The 17,339-nt window shown below is 46.3% G+C and overlaps 1 protein-coding gene across 7 annotated transcripts in view; it reads left to right on the forward strand.

Moving 5' to 3' along the window:
* The first annotated feature begins 6,708 nt into the window (after positions 1-6,708).
* Positions 6,709-17,339, forward strand: part of TNRC6C (trinucleotide repeat containing adaptor 6C) — a 129,165-nt gene continuing 118,534 nt past the window's right edge. For 6 of the 7 annotated variants that reach the window (XM_082371127.1, XM_082371129.1, XM_082371132.1 and 3 more), the window contains exon 1: positions 6,710-7,286. The gene's annotated coding sequence lies outside the window, so the exon portion shown is untranslated. Of the gene's footprint in view, positions 7,287-17,339 lie in introns of all 7 variants that reach the window. The other variant, XM_082371131.1, reaches the window with a different exon arrangement.

Below are 17,339 nucleotides of genomic sequence, written 5' to 3' on the forward strand. Positions count from 1 at the left end.
CAAGAGTACTCTTCTCCTGAAATCCCTATTGAAAGACTTTACAAAGGTTTTCTAATATGGGTTAGGGTAACGGTAGCTGCTGGAACTAACAAACCCTGAAGTCTCAAGGGCTACATGTAATACATGGTTTCAATATGTGAGCCTGAAGAGTCTGGGGTTTGAAATTTGTTTCAATAACAAAGATACAGGAGTATATTTTCCTATTATGTTTATTTGTTTGTTTGTTTGTTTGTTTTTGGCTGCACTGTGTGACTTCTGGGATCTTAGCTCCCTGACTGGGGATCGAACCTGTGTCCCTTGCAGGGGAAGCTCAGAGCCCTAACCACTGGACGGCCAGCGAAGTCCCCCATTAGGTTTAATACACCACAGATGACAAATTAAAATGTCATACTATGAATATAGAATAAAACAATAATTGGTATTCAAATACCTATTGAGTTCCAAAAGATTTAGAAACAGAATTTCAGACCCAGGAGGAATCTTAGGCCACTTCAACTTCATCAAAAAAAAAAAAAAAGAAAAAAGAAAAAAAGGGGCTTCCCTGGTGGCGCAGTGATTGAGAATCTGCCTGCCAATGCAGGGGACACGGGTTCGAGCCCTGGTCTGGGAAGATCCCACATGCCGCGGAGCAACTAGGCCCGTGAGCCACAACTACTGAGCCTGCGCGTCTGGAGCCTGTGCTCCGCAACAAGAGAGGCCGCGACAGTGAGAGGCCCGTGCACCGCGATGAAGAGTGGCCCCCGCTTGCCACAACTAGAGAAAGCCCTTGCACAGAAACGAAGACCGAACACAGCCAAAATAAATAAATAAATAAATAGCGTTCCCTTTAAAAAAAAAAAGGTGGTCATTCCCTCCATTTTTTGCAAACCATGCTCCCCATTTCACACATGCATGTGCGCACACACATACACACGCCTCTGCAGCTATCTCCCCTGGCGCCCTCTGGTCTCAGTAAGACAAGTAACCCCCTCCCCACCGCCTATTCCCCACCCCCTCCCCACCCCCTATCCCCCACCCCCTATCCCCCACCCCCTCACCCCTGCATCTACTCCTTACTCAACCCCTTTCAAACAAACAGACATCTTCCTCTTTGCTGTGTCCCCTTTACTGACTATTTCCTCTCAGCATATTAACCTGCTCACGTCTCCCTCTTTAAAAGAGTAAAACCAAACAAACCAATCAAAAACACTATTTCTTAGCCTCAAATTCCTCTCTAGTCATATTCCCCCTTTTCCCTTGGCTGCCAAACTACTCTGTGTAACAAAGTACCACGCACCAGGTGGCTTAAACAGAAATTTACTGTCTCACAGCCCTGGAGGCCAGAAGTCCAAGATCAAGGTGTCGGCAGGGCCAGTTCCTTCTGAGGCTGTGGGGAGAATCTATTCCACGCCTCTCTCCTGGCATCTTTGGCTTTCCTTGGCTTGTAGGCTCATCACCCCAATCTCTGCCTTCATCTTCACATGGTGTTCTCCCTGTGTGCATGTCTGTGTCCAAATTTCCCCTTTTTACAGGGACACCAGTCATATTGCATTAGGGCTCACCCCAAAGACCTCACCTTAACTTGACTCTATCTGCAAAGACCCTATTCCTCACATGCTGAGGCACTGGGGGTTAGGACTCCAGCAAATCCTTTCGGGGGATCACACTTCAACTATGTGCTCACCCTTCCAGCTCACTCTGCAGCCTGCTGCCCCCAGCTCCCCCACCGCCCCTGCTGAGGACTAAATGGCCTCATGGTTGCCCAGTTTGGTGGACACCTTCCTGTCCTTACCATGTGGGCCTCGCAGTCACACCATTGACCACCGAGTCCTTCCTCAAACTCCTTCCCCTTCCGGCCTCTCCAGTTCCACGGGGTCACCACCTAGGATTCTGAATCTCGGACGATCCCTTCTCAGACTCCTTTAGGGCTTTCTCCTCCTCCTTGGTGTCCCTCAGTCTCAGTACTCAGCCTTCACATCTTCCCTCCTAACCAACACCCCCAGCTAATCACCTATGCCCTGCCTTCAACATCCACCCCTATGCAGACCACCCCAGAAAGATTTCTCCAGCCCAGACATCTCTCCTCACTTGCAGATCTGACCATGCCACTAGCTGTCCGCCAGTGCCTCCAACTCCAAATGGACCTAAGCAGACCCACCCCTTGTTTCCCAAAGTCCCACCTAAGGCCTCTGGCTCAACCTCCTCCTCTTCCTGTAGCCCCTCCCTCACCATCCTCCCACCTCTCACTGAGCAAGAAAACTGGGCATCACCCTTTACCATTTTCCTTACTCACTATATGTATATACCAGACCCCAACCCCCACCCGCAGAGTCCACTGGCGTTAAAATTATCTTTCAAAGGGATCCTTTCTGTTTGACTTCTAGGGTCACTCTAGTTCCTTCCACAGTTTCTCATTTCCTGGCTGTGTGACTTTGCGGGCAACCTACCCTGTGCCATCACCCCCTGCCTTACCTTCCCTGTCTTATCCTTCTTCTCCCTGTCATCCACAATGTTCCCAGAGAGATCTCTAGGACAGCCAAGTATAAGGTTTAGAATCATTTAAGGGCCCTCCATGGCCTTCAGGATAAAGTCCAAATGTCCTTAATGTGACATGATATGCTCCTTATAACCTGGTCCCTGCTCACCTCTCCCCCTTCTCCTTACACATTCGCCGTTCCAACCCTACTGACACTCTGCAGCCCCCTGAAAGTGCTATGCTGCTCTCTTCTATTTCTTTTCCACTGGCTGTTCCCTCTGTCTTCAATGCCCTTCCATCAGCTCCTGGTCATTGCAGCATTCTAACCATGGCTCCCCTTGCATCCTTCAAGACTGAGATCAGAGGGCCCTCTGGGAGGTCTTTCTGAGCACTCCAGAATGACCTGGGTCTCCCCTCCTGCCCCCTTCAGCACCATGGATGTATTGTAATCCTAAGTCAACCATGGCTTTCAGCTTTAAATCCCCAGCACCTTGTCCATTGCCTGGCACACAACACAGGTTCAATAATTGTTCAGTGAGAATCTCTAACTCAGTGAGGAGTACAAAGGAGAAGGGTCAGGCCCAGAAAACTGCCTAAGGTCACAGCCAGTGAGCAGTGGCGCTGAGATTCAGCCTTGCTCATATCTTAAGATCCTGGTCTCTACTCCAGTATTTTCCTCAGTGCAGTGGGAGGACGATTGCACCAGAACCACTTGGGGGGTGGTTAAATATGCAGCTTCACAGGCCTCACCTTAGACCCACATGAATCTGTATTTTAAACAAGCTACCATGGTGATTCTTATGAACAGAGTTGGAGAATCAACACGCCATGCCTCGCTGCCTGCCTGAAAGGCCTTTTAAGTTCATCATATTTTTTTCTTTTTTTGGCCGCACCGCGTGGCATCTTAGTTCCCTTAGGAGGGATTGAACCCACTCCCCCTGCATTAGAAGTGCAGAGTCTTAACCACTGGACCACCAGGGAAGTCCCATTCATCACATTTTTTTAAGGCCAAGTCAGTAGCTATCTGCTTGGTGATTAGCAGCCCTTCTCCATTACATTTTCCTTGAAAAGCAATCATTTGTTGAGTCTTGAAGCTTTTCCCTTTTAAGAGTCCACTGTTAGGATGCAAATTCTACTTGCAAAATCAACACAGGTAGAAGGATGTAAGGAGGGGCTTCAGGAGGAAACAAAGCAGCCCTGTGTGGTTGGAAGTAGCTGGGAGTGGAGGGCAGGCAAGTATTGCATACAAATAGGACCCTAAGGAAATGTGCCCTTTATTATTATTTTTTATTCTCCAATTTTAGCGTGCATCAGAATCACCTGGAGGGGGACTTCCCTGGCGATCCAGTGGTTAAGACTTTGCCTTCCAGTGCAGGGGATGCGGGTTCGATCCCTGGTTAGAGAGCTAAGATCCCACATGCTTTGTGGCCAAAAAACCAAAACATAAAACAGAAGCAATATTGTAACAAATTCAATAAAGACTTAAAAAAAAAAAAAAAAAAAAAGAATCACCTGGAGGGCTTATTAAGCTGCAGATACCTACCCCCACCCCCGAGTTTCTGATTCAGCAGATCTGGCAGTGGGGTCCAAGAAGTTGCATTTCTATCAAGCTCCCAGGTGAGGCTGATACTGTTGCTGGTCCAAAAAGCACACTTTGGGAACCACTGAGCTAATTCAACCTTTGTGCCCAATGCAGTCATTTAGTCTGCAATATCTATGGAGATGAGGATGTGATCAGCCTGTCTTTCTGCTTAAACCAGATGTGGCATCTTGTTACATTTCAAGCTAGAGTTTCTATGGATAACTCTCATGATTCTTCCTTGAATGGAACCAAAATTCACCTCCAAACCTTCCACACACTTATCCCAGGCTTGCCTCCTACATTCTCACAGATGTGTCCAGCCAGGTCTTCTCCATCTGTCCTTAACTACTTGACATTTTTTTTTTAGACATTAAAAAATATATATTTGTTTGTCTGCGCCAGGTCTTTGTTGCAGCATGCGAACTCTTAGCTGCAGCATGTGGGATCTAGTTCCCTGACCAGGGATTGAACCCAGGCTCCCTGCATTGCGAGTGCAGAGCCTTAGCCACTGGACCACCAGGAAAGTCCCTTGACCTTTTAACTTAAGAGCTACACTTAATATTTAATCCTCTAACATGTAATTCTGTGGGGTTTGCCCATTTTTATAGATTATAACCCATACCTTAGTTATGAGGTGGTAGTGGCAGGACTGATAAAGGGATAACAGACCCCAAATATGCACTGACCCATTTTACAACTTTGCCTGGGGGCTGCTCATACTTTATTCAGCCCAAATAGCCACTGATAAGTGACACTGCAGTCTCCACACTGATGGCCATCATATACCTCAATGTTTCTGGATCAGCCCTAATTTCAAGTATTCTTTCTGTTGCTACAGGCCCACATGCCAAACCATGAGTCTAATTTTTGGTTCAGAAACTATGGTCAATATAAGTGCTGCCTTTTCTCCAGGTGTTTACAGTGTAAGATAATAGGAGAGGACAATTATTTTGCCTGGTTTAAGCTGAGCGAGGGGGACAGTAAAAAGAACAAGATGGAGAAAAGTTGAGAGGTTACAGTCACAAATTCAACATCAAGGACCAATATTAAATCATGTAATTTTGGTTCCGTTTTCCAAAAAGCGAAGTTCTGCTTATTGCTATGATGGGTCCACCCAGGTATCTGGATTTCTCATTGATTTAGCAGTCTACTTAGTGGACGCTGAATATTTTGAAGATGTTATTATTTTGAGCTCCCTCCTGGAGCATGTGATGATACCTTTATCTTTGAGAAATACAAAGGATGCAGGTTTCTCCGAAGTCAAGAACTAAATTAATGTAAATAAAACGTTGAGTGGAAAAGGCAGAAGCCTCTATGTCAGCTCCGGCTGACTTCAGAGTTTTCTAAGTGATGAGGGTTTTCGGGAGGGGAAATACCCAGCACAGACAGACATTTGAAGATGATTTTAGAGCGTGGTTTGTGACTCTGACTACCGGAGATCTTAAAATATGGCAGTAAGAAGAAAGGAGGGCGCCGAGCTCATGGGACCCCGGAGGGAAACGAGAAAGGGGAATTTGTTGTGTCCCTTTCATCCACAGACGTTTCAAAGCAAGACATTCGCGGTAACAAAATTGCACTGCGAAAGTAACGTGTCATCTGCTCTTCAAGACGGGGACACGTAGACAGGGAATGGTCTCCAACACGAGCAACTTTCAAGTAGCACCGCCGAGCCTCCACCGCACAAAGGGGAAAGCTGGCCTGCTTCCACCACGCTTCACGAAAATGGAGAGAAATCTTGGTTTCAATATCTTCTCGTGACTTGAACCGAAAGTTAAAAAGGGACTTTTAAATTGCACATCGCTCCTGACCTTATCCACGATTAATGACTAGTGTATATGGAAGAGGAGCGGCGGGATGGAGGACCACTACCGGGTGCAGAGCGCCGGGAAGGAACCGTGGGCGGTGGGAGCCGGAGCGCCTGGGTTCGGCCCAACAGCTGTTTGCGCGGTGGGGGCGGGATGCTCGCGCTCCGGGGACAGGGATGTCTCCCGGGGGCTGTTTCGCAGCGAGGCTTGTTTGGTTCGCAGAGGGCGCGCAGGGCCAGGCTGAGAGGCGGGCGGCGAGCAGGATGCTCCCTGGCCCGGGCCGGCGCGTGTACGTGTGTGTGCACGGTGGGGAGGTGCAGGGCGTGTGCACGGCACGGGCGGGACGCGCGCCCGGGCCGGCTCCGGGTTCCGCCGCATAGAAGGCCAGCGCCGCCGGGTGAAAATACAGCGCAAAACCCTGGCTCGGGAGCCGCAGGGGGCCGGCTGGGGGAACCGAGCGGGCGCACAGAGCCGGGTCCTCGCCCCGCGGTTGAGCGCGCTAATGCGGACTCGCAGCAATCTAAGACAAGGAATGACGCCACGCGAGTTTCCACGCACCCCCAAGCAGAGCGCGAGCCCTCGGGACTCGCGCGCACCCGCTAACACCCTGGCGCGCTCCCCGCGCGGTCTGGGGAACGACACTGCTGGCGGGTATTAAGGGGGGGAGGGGGCGTGGCTTAGCTGGAAGTAGCCAATGGGCCGGGGAGGGGCGCGCGGGGGCGGAGCTCGGGTTTAGAGTGCCGATTGGCCAGTTGGCCCTCCGGTATGCAGATGCGGTGGAGTCACGTGCCAGGGGCCGGGACGACTTCCTGTTGGAGGCCAAGGCGGGGCGGGGAAGGGGGCGCGAGCGCCCCGTCTGGCTGGAGCGGGGGGAGGGGGGGTTCTTGTCAGTTAGAGCAACAAGATGGCCGCGGTGGCAGCTCCGCACCTCAGCGCGACGGCCCCGGGAGCCGCAGCCGCCGCCGCCGGCCCTGCCGCCCCGCAGCCCTGAGCGCCGCCCCGGCCGCCCCCACCGCCCCTGACAGGGCCGTCCCTGCGCCTGCCGCGCTCCTGCCGCCGCCGCAGCGGGCCCGCCCGAGCCGGAGGCGGAGGGAGCGGAGCCGGCCGAAAGCAGAGCGCCGAGCGCAGCCGCCGCCACCTCGGATCCCGGGCCGCGCCGGAGCTGCCGTCCCGCCCGCTGGTGCGAGGAGGAGGGCGCGTCGCGGCGTCGCCGGGGCCGGACCTGGACCCGCTGGGACGCGTCGCCGCCCACCCGCCCGCGCCGCCGCCGCCGCAGCTCGCGCCGGGACCTGAGCCCGCGGCGCCGGCGCTGAGCGGGCCCCCGCCGCCCGAGCGCCCCGCAGGCCCCGGGGCGGCTGCTCGAGTCGTTTTTGCCGCCGCCGCCAGGCCCGCGCCGCCGGAGCCCCGCCGAGGAGCCGCCGCCGCCGCCGGGGACGGATCCCAGGTGAGCGCGGGCCGGGCCTCCGAGCCGCCGCAGTCGGCGGAGCTGTTGGCGTCGCCTTTGTTCGGCCGGGCCCGGAGCGCGAGGGGTCGCGGGTCCCGGCGGGAAGGGTGAGCGGCGCAGGGCGGCGGGAGGAGCTGCCGGCTGCGCGGGGCCGGGTGCGGGCGCGCGCGGGGAGAGAGGCTCGCGGTGCCCTGCGCGATCGGCACGGTCGGCGCGGCCACACGGCGGTTGCGTGTGTGGTGTCTGAAAACGATGCGGTTGGTGGAATTGGCTCCCCCGAGCAGTCACCCACGGGCTTTGCATTTCTGATGGCATGCATGAACCCTAGCGTTTTCGGTGTGGGGCCTCCCGCGCCGTTGTTTGGGGGAGAGCAGGCGCGGGCGTGCCTAGGCGAGCGTGGAGGAGCCCCTTGGCCTCCCACGGGTCTGGAATCAGGTGGGCTGCTCGCCGCGCTGCAGGCTGCAGGGCGATGCGCACGGGGGACGGGAGCCGACCCGCAGTTGCCCCGCTCTTGGAGCGCGGAACCCGAGCGCCTCGGGGCCACCCCCGCTCGAGCGACGCCTCGTCTGCACCTTTGCCTGGTGGATGAGATTCATTAATAGATTCGTGCCTATTAAATGTGCAGATGCGGATACAGGGGTTCCCTGCGCGTTAACTCGGTGGAGAACCTTTCGCTTGCAGGTTACACGCAGCTTTGGGAATCTCACGGAAGATGCAGGATTGCTGCCTCCACGTCGCGGGGCGGGGGAGGAGGAGCCGCAGATCCTGGCTGCACCTCTTGCGGTGTAAGACGCTCGACAGCCTCAGGGATTCTGTGCAAAATGAGTGCAACTGTCTCGAACCTTTGCCTCTGTCAGATTGAACCTCCATTTGAGTGGTCTGCTCGGTTATGTCTAGGCGTGAACTGCAGATTCTGAACTCAAAATGGTGCTCTGTAGATGTCCAACTTAAGCGTCTTTAAGGAGTTGCAAGTTGGAGGCGTCTGGCTGGTTTAATCCATTGTGTTGCTGAGGTTCGGGTTTTCTCCTGTATCCGGTGTTCACGTGGATGTGCTGCGGTGTAGGTGGTCAGTTTGATGATCACTGTGTAGAGGCTGCTACGTCTCTGAACGTAATTTGACCCCGCAGGAGGCTTATTTTATGCAAGTTATTTCCTACATTTAGAATTGAGTAACTATGGGGATGAGTTGAGGCACTGGAAATGTGGCTTGAGTGATCTTCGAAGACAGTGGTGGCCAGTTTGAAATGTGTAGGGGGTGCGACAGTTCTACGCATAGATTCCAGACTTCCTTCAATACTACGTGAAGGAATAAAGGATAAAACTTAGCCCCAGGCCAGGTGAACTTGGTTGGCAGAGGGCACCTTGAAGAAATTTACATTATTCCAGAACCACGGAAGGTGGTGAAGGTCTTTGAACACCTTTCAGTGTGGCACTCCTAGGATGCTTTGTTGGGGGAAATGATGCAAAATGAGGTTTTCAAAAAGACTAGCCCAGTTGTATTATCCGAATTAATTTTATTATTGGTGTTCACAGATGATAATCGTCTGAATAGTTGTTACTGTGTTCTAAGTCTTTCATACTTCTTGTCCAAATCAAAGACCTTATTGTCTGGTACCTCTGATTTACTGTTAAGGTATGAAATTAAAGTTGACACTGAGGCTGTCATAAGACTTAATCCTAACTACTTTATTTTGGATTCTGGCATTTAAATATTTTAGTAGTAACCTGGGGTACACGTAAAAGTTGACTTTAGGTTTTCCTCCTTACAATGTTTGTTGTTGTTCTTTTTCAAGTGGCATATGTTTTAACACTTTGACAAAGATTATTTTGTAACAGGTTTGTGTTTATACTTAGTTGGCTCAGGAATTTGGGAACAAATAGTTGCCTTAGAGTGCTGATTCTGAGGGAAAGTGGAGCAAATTGTTTCACTTGACTCTCAATGATTAAAATATAACTAAACCATGGGGGGAAATATAGGAAACTTTAAATTACAGTATTTCTCACCACCACCACCTTTTTGTTAAACAGCCGGCTTTACTGAGATAAATTTGTGCTTTTCCAAATGCTGTCATCTGGCTCACTTCCAAAACCAAGCTGGAGGAGGAGGAGGTCAGGGCTGGAAAGGCGGCAGCCTTTTTCCTTAGTGAAGAGAGCTTTCAGTTGGAAAGAAATGGAAGATAAAATTCCTACAGTACTGGCTGAGAATGGGTTATTTGCATTACTTCCCAAACTCCAAGTGGGGGTGACAAGGTCCTGAATGTAAACTTACTATTGCTTGACTCAAGAAAGTGATGCTAATTTTAAACTTAAAAAAAGAGGGAGTACTAGTGAAAGTTAGTCTATTTCTCTGTTATTTGATTTGAGCATATAGAATGTCTTTGACATGTGTAACTTCTTTAACAACATTTTAAGGCTTAGAGCCATTTTAAAGACTATTTTATGGGGGGTATTTTTGGCCTTCCCCAGTAGGAATTAGATGCATGAGATTGCATGCTTCTGTTTTCCATGATATGGACCTCTCAGTCAGGGTTTATTGTGTAAAGGTGATATCTGAGAAGATTTTGTAAGAAAGAAAATAGATTGGCTGTGAAGTCTGAGGCTGTTCCGCATATCAGAATAGCATATGAGTTAGTTAAGATTTGGGGATGGAGCAAGCAAAGATTACTTAGCCAGAGCAACTGAAGCCTGTGTGGGAAGCATGAGAAATGGAGAGATGACAAGGGAATATGACAAGGGACAGATTTATAGAAAGCCTTGGAACGAGGGTAGGCTGAGGGAGCAGGAGGTGGAGCCCTGAGGAGGCAGTGCCTGGAAGGTTGTAAGTGGGGAAGAACCAGGTAACTTTGTTTTTGTTTGTTTTGCTTTTCTTTTTCTGTGATTAAAACTGTTTTGGCTTCTTACTCCTGATTTTGAGACAATCAGGTGGGTTTTTACCTTTTATTCAAGCTTTATTTCAGGGGCTCTTCTGATGTTTTATTTATTTATTTATTTATTTATTTATTTATTTATTAGATGAGCTGTAAGGCAATCTTTTCAAAGAGTATTGGTGTCGTGGTCTATTTCGTATGATAACTGGCTTCACGGTGAAGGTGACTGAATTTTATTTGCTTAATTAAGACAGTTAACGTCTTAATTTTGCTTGAAGATGTCATAGATTTAAGTAGAGGGAGCAGAGTATCAAGTGAGAACTGGCCTTTTTTTTTTTTTTTTAGGACGTTTTACAGATTTTCTTTCTTTAAGCCAGTCTGATCATGACTATCTACATTTTTACAAATAAGCTTTTATTATTTTTAAAATTTTTATTGGAGTATACTTGATTTACAATGTTGTGTTAGTTTCTGCTGCACAGCAAAGTGAATCAGTTATATATACGTATATATATGTGTGTGTATATATCTATATATATATATATATCTATATATGTATCTCCACTCTTAGATTCTTTTCCTATATAGGTCATTACAGAGTACTGAGTAGATCAAATTAGCTTTTAAATAATTGTGCATTCATGAGGAGAACATTCTTTACTTTGCAAAATAATATACAATAAGCTTTAAGATGTTTTCAATCATAAACATTCAGCTTATACACAACTCTTCAGGAATATAATTACTTAAAAATATAAAGGTTCCTTGTTGTCAGAAATAACTATAAAAGCTTACGTAGAGAATGTATGTGTGACATTGAAACCAAAAAATGTGTAATCCTTGCCCAGTGAACTTGTTTGAATAACTTGATTAAAATAATCCTGTAACTTTTCTCTTGTGCAAATTATGTATTTGAACTGTAACTTATTTAAGGAAAAGTAAAATAGTTATTTTTCAATTCTCCAACTGGAATGTGACAAGGATTTGCGTGTTAAAAACATGGTGAAAATTCATACCCTTTGTGCTATTTTTGGAGTTTTACTAAAAATGAATTCTTGGCCACACATGCTTTCAGAGAATGAAGAAGCTATTGCAGGGATGGAGAGCTGTTTGTTAAGAATGCATTCTTCCTCTGTAGCCCTCAAAGACTATAGAGCTGTGTGCAGAGCTAGACAATCTGGGCATCCAGCCATAAAACATCCCTGCTGTAGCACAGATAGTTGTTCGCACCCTCCTGAGCCCTCCATGGCTGCAAACCACAACAGAAGGAATGGCCTTGGGAAAGCAGCGTTCACTGCTATTTTGAACTCTTAATATTCTGCGTGGCTCTCTGAGTTCCAGCTCCGCATTGGGACTTTGGTTTTCTAAGATGTAGTAATGGTTAAGGGTAGGCAAGAATACAGCTTCTGAAATATGTCTCTTCTAGGCCAGTGGATTTCAATATTTGCTGTGGGAAATGAGGAGCAGCAGGTTGTCTGCCTCAGGGTCTCCCTCTCCTTGTTTGCCTCTTTGTTGCAATACTTCTATCCTGTTGGGGAACGACCTGCCTGAAGACACATCACCTGGCCACTGGGCCCTGTGTACAGGGCCCAAAGGAGAGAGTCCTGTGGAGTTTGTCCTCCAGAGAAGAGAGCCTGTGGGCTGCATAGGTCCCACGTGGCTTGGATCCCACTCTACTTCCTCATAGACCTTTTTTTTTTTATAAACCTTTTTTGACACAAAATTTTGAAAAAATTTTTGTACAAAAATATGAAAATGGAAGAGTGTGCAGACATGTCAGCTCATCTTTGTTATAAGGTTACAGCATTTTCTGTGAACACCCATCTACTCGTATAAATCCAGATGATCCCCTATGATCCTCTAGAATACAAACACCTGAACAGCTTGTTTTCTTCAATCTAAAGACCTTCTCTGTTTTCCTTCTTTAGAATGTTTTAGAAATTATTACACTGTTCTATTTCGTAATGCCCTTCCTCTGAAGGCCTGAAGTGCAAACCTATAATATCACAATCTCAAGTCAAATTATTCTCAGCAGCGAGATAACCCCTGTCTGTGGCTGAGTCTTTTACTAACACACAGGCTGGCTAGTGCCAAACGTGGTTAGTGCCGAGGTGGTTATTGGGCGTATGTGTTTTGCCAGATTCATTTTATGTGTATAGTCTAGCTTATTAAGTTTAAGATTTCTCACAACTAAAATCAGTTGCTTGGGTTGAGTCTGGCAAAGGCATTGTTTATTTTTTATTACCAAAGATAATTTGTTTTTAATTTTTCTTTTAATAAATGAATGATTTATAGCAACCAGGAATTAAAGTTAAGGTCTGAAGCTGGGAAATGGCAGCAGAGGCAAAACTTATCACCTTCCCAACCATTGGGGCTGTGAAAAGATGTTAACATCAGGAATTGGGGGGGTGGGGTAGAATTACTCCTTTGATTGCATTATGTTTTCTCACACTATGTATGAAATGCACAGGGGGAGGGGAAAGTGTGTAGGAAGGGAATTTACAGCAATAGGCTTTATATTCTTCAGGAGGCTGATGTTTTTTGTTTGTTTTTTTAAAGATATGGCAATTTATTATTTATTTTTATTTATTTATGGCTGTGTTGGGTCTTCACTTCTGTGCGAGGGCTTTCTCTAGTTGTGGCAAGCGGGGGCCACTCTTCATCGCGGTGCGCGGGCCTCTCACTATCGCAGCCTCTCTTGTTGCGGAGCACAGGCTCCAGACGGCAGGCTCAGCAACTGTGGCACACGGGCCCAGTTGCTCCGCGGCATGTGGGATCTTCCCAGACCAGGGCTCGAACCCGCGTCCCCTGCATTAGCAGGCAGATTCTCAACCACTGCGCCACCAGGGAAGCCCCGAGGCTGATGTTTTAAATGAGGTTTTGGGGGTAGGTGAGGGAAGCAGGTGTTGGCTGTGTGAAAGCAAGTACATTTGAGTCACTGAGGACAGTGGAGAATTGTGTGTGCATGTTGGGGGGTTACGAAGCATCCTCTCAGGTCGCCAGATCTCAGTTTAAAAATAATCTTCAAATAGGTACAGCTAACATTTGAGCATTTACTATGTGATAGTGTGCCAAGGACGTGAGTGTTACTATCTTACTTAATCCTCACAACACTCCCAGAAAATGGTTGCTTTAATTCTATTTTACAAAGGAGGAAAGGGAGGACAGAGAAGGAAATAAAAGATCCTACAGCTTGTAGGAAGTGAAGCCAGAATTTACACTCAGACAGTCCACTTCAAAGCCCTCACACATGGATAAATAGCTTGGATTATTTGAATAAGTTTTTAATTAGTCTCTCTTCCTCTGGTCTGTGTCCCACCGATGCACTTTATGTATGTTTTCCATTCCTCAGCAGCAGCTTGTAAGGTAGGTAGTATATTATGTTCATTTTCTAGATTGGGAAGCTGAGGCTGATGGAAGTTGAATAGTTTGCCCGAAGTTAGAGCCTTAATAACGTGTCTAGGTCCTCTGATGCCAGAGTCTGAGCCACTTTCTAAAGCCCAAGCCTGGTCATGTCATTCCTTCCTTTACTCTACAAAAATGTAATACCTTCTCTGTTCAGTGGCCACAGTGAAGATTGACCTCTCCCTGCCCTCCATGAGGTGTCCTTAGTGAGGGAGACAGGCACCAAACAAGTAAAAACAAACAAAGCAAAAAACTGAGATACCAGTTAAATGTCGTGAAGCTTCCTTAAGTTCACAGCAATCCATGTTGGTATATAATTATGCAGCCGTGTTCCGCATCTCCCCTCTTGAAGCTGCATGTTAGCACGTGGGATGCTTAGAGAAGTCCAGCAGCAGAAGAAACGTTTACCTTCGTTAGCCCAGTCAGCCTTTCCCAGACTTAACGTGACCACCAAACACTGTTTTCCCTTCGATACTACCTTGTAGTGTAGTTCAGTGGAACAGACTTGGGAATGTGAAAAGAGAGTGCCCAGTCATTCGAAAGAGGGAGGGGACCCATGGGTCACAGTGGTCAGGCAGAACTTCACTTGAAATGGGCCCTGGAAGATTGATAGATAGCATTTGGCTGGATGGAAGGGATATTCTACAAGGAGACGAATGGGCAAGCCATGTTTGGGGAACATTTTGGCAAGTACCTAACCATAGCAGCTGGAACTCAGTATTTTTATTGAATAAGTGAACACCGAGACCTAGCTGTAAGTGGAGTTTTCATGTTGGCAGTAAGGTTTAGAAGGGGCTATATGGGTAGAATCTCCATTCTTTGGCTGGTTAGGAACTTTGGATGGTTGTTGATGGGCATGACATTGAACCAAGTGGTAGATTAGAAACTTGCGTGGAGCTGATGTACAGTGGATGGTTGGAGGGGAGATCAGAAGCATGAAAACCATGGCTGTTGTGGTTGTCTGTGTCAGACGATGCAAGCTTGGACAAGCATAATGGTAGGGACACACTGAAACGGTGTTAGGAAAAATCAGCAGGACAAAACCATACCGAATGATTGGTGTGGGCTGTTGGAAAGAAAGAATTCTAAGAGGTCAGACACACCGTGCTTGCTGCTCTTTCTGGGATGTTCCAGAGAGGCTTTAAATTAAGTAAATAAAGAAGCTAATGTTAAACTGTTTGATTAAATACATAAGTGAGTCCTTTTAAAACGCTGATCGCGGAAAGATGGCACATAATATAGCAGTTTTAGGAGAGTTTATTGTTTGAGGTTCTGGGGTGGAGATTTGACTCACAAGCATAAATCCCAGTATGTAATGAGCCATGTAATAATAGGGTTCTGCTGTTAATTATGGTGAGTACTCTCAACGAAATTGAATTTTCTTAGTACCATCCCTGTAAAAAAAAAAATCTTAACTCAGACTTTATATAGCAGTCCCAGATAATATTGTAAACTTTATGGATATGGAATATTGAAAAAGAAGGGGAGAAAACAAATCTTAAGTATTTCCAGAAAATATGAGATCAGATTATAATGTAAGTAGTATACCAGTGTTCATGGTGGCTGTGTTGAAGTTACTAGAACTTTTTAACAGGTGAATTTACTAGAAGTGATAATATGTTCTTTATTAACAAAGAAAAAAATTAAAGCAACAAAATAGACTTTTTTCTTTTTTTTACTCCTCTAGAATGGGGTGGGGAAGCTTTAAAACAGACAAAAATATTATTTATTTGCCACACTCAGGTGATGAATAAGAACTTTAGCCACTGTTGTACCTTTGTACGTATTATGGTTTTGCATTTAATTGGTGAGCACTATTTATTCTCCCTGTTCATTTTGGACTCTAAGCCCCAGCATAGCCACTTACAGATTAGTGCTTTACAAAAAAGCCTTAATTATCATCATCATTTCTCTATTAGGTTTTGAGTTCCTTGATAGCAGGGATAATAATGTTTTTGTCTTTGTAATATCTACAGTATTTTGTGGATACTAAGGTTGAAAAATTTCAATTTTGAGTCATCTGTTTCTTCAGAGATGTTGCTTCCACAAATGATCATAGGGGGAAGGGAAGAGATTGATAATGACTACTTTTCCTCTGCTTTTTTTTCTTTTTTCTTTTTTCTTTTTTTTTTTTTAGTCTTTTTAGGATAGTGACCCACCATATTTTCAGCTAGTCAGCCCGGCACGGGAGCACGGGATGCACCTGCAGGTGTGAGGAGAGTTATGCAGTGAGTCCATCTTAACAGCCCTCGGCGGAATGCCTTGCACCGTGTTTTCTGTGGGTACCTGTAGGGATGGGCAGTTCTCTTTTCAGGCCTCTGGGCATTGCCAGTAAGTGCCACCAACCAAATTGTAAAGAAGTAATATGTGACATTTCTTAAGGACATTTGAACTTTAGGTATAATTCCTGGTTTGCCTTTCACAGATCAGGTGACTATCATTAGATACTAGCCATTGGAAAAATGAGTGTTATAACTAATAGGATCATTCTGGCCAATCTGCAGTGTCTGGCTAGCATATATTAAATGTATTTTTCTCTACTCCTCTAGGGGGACTCTGGAAATCAGATCGAATTTTAAAAGGATGTTGTCAAAATTCTTTTTCTTAAAATCAATTTATGTTAACTATAATTGAAGTACTCTTTTAGCACAGTTATTAAATGTGGTTAATTAGTTTACACATATGCCTATTTAGCCTTTGATGGCAGAATTTTGATTATGTAGATCCCATGGCCTAAGAAAATGGGGTTTTCTCTTTAGCTTATGGTCTTCCAACTAAATCTCAAATTAGTGGACATTGATTTCAGAATTCAGCCTTTAGGATTACTCAAAAGTTTTTCTTGCCTTTTATTTGTCTTTCCTGTAACCCTCCCCCTCTGCTTTTTTCATTTGCTCTTTTCATGTTTTTAGGGTTTTTTTTTTTTTTATATTTTCTCTCCTGAAACTTTGCACTTCAGAGATGGGAGTAAAGTCTTATCTTGAGGCAATAGGATGAACAGTGTTCTTTCTTTCATTTCGATGTATTGTTGATTTGCTAAGCCTATTTGCTCTGAAGATATAAAATCACTACTGGAGAAAGGATTGCAAACTTCATAATAGCTATAGTTTTTTGAATGCTTGTCGTGTGCCAAGTACAGGGCACTTAACACATTACCTACTTTATCCTCATCAATAGATGTGGAAACCAGCGCACCTCAGAGAGGTCAGGGCTCCCTGATTGCTGGGACTGTGCTCCTGGCTGTTCAGTTGTTCCCCCTCATTCAGATGGACAGAGTGATTTTTATTACATTAAAGATCTAAGAGATCAGGACTTCCCTGGCAGTCCATTGGTTAGGATTCCTCACTTCCACTGCAGGGGGCACGGGTTCCATCCCTGGTTGGGGAACTAAGATCCCGCATGCTGCGCAGCATGGCTTGGGGCCCCAAATTTGATGTGTGGCATTTGGCTTCTTTTAATTTTAAAAATTTATCAAATGTTAACATAAATTACCTGTGTCTAATGGGTTCATAGCCCCAATATCAATAGTATCATTTTGGGCTCTAAAAGTACATTGAAAGAAAACTAACTTTGATGTGTTTATAAGAAACGTTATTTCTCTTGGAAAAACCTGATAGTGAATTCTTTTTTCTCCCTGATTTCTAACTCTGGCATCTAGAATGCAGCTGAGGCAGGAGCGTGTCTGTGAGACAAACATAGATCTCCTGAAATCTTATGGATTACTTTTTTTTCTGCCACAGCAGCAGGTTTTTCTTAAAACACTGTTTGAAATTTAACATTACTG

This window comes from Balaenoptera borealis, assembly GCF_965194805.1.
Source record: "Balaenoptera borealis genome assembly, chromosome: 20".
In the NCBI taxonomy this organism is placed as follows: Eukaryota; Metazoa; Chordata; class Mammalia; order Artiodactyla; family Balaenopteridae; genus Balaenoptera; species Balaenoptera borealis.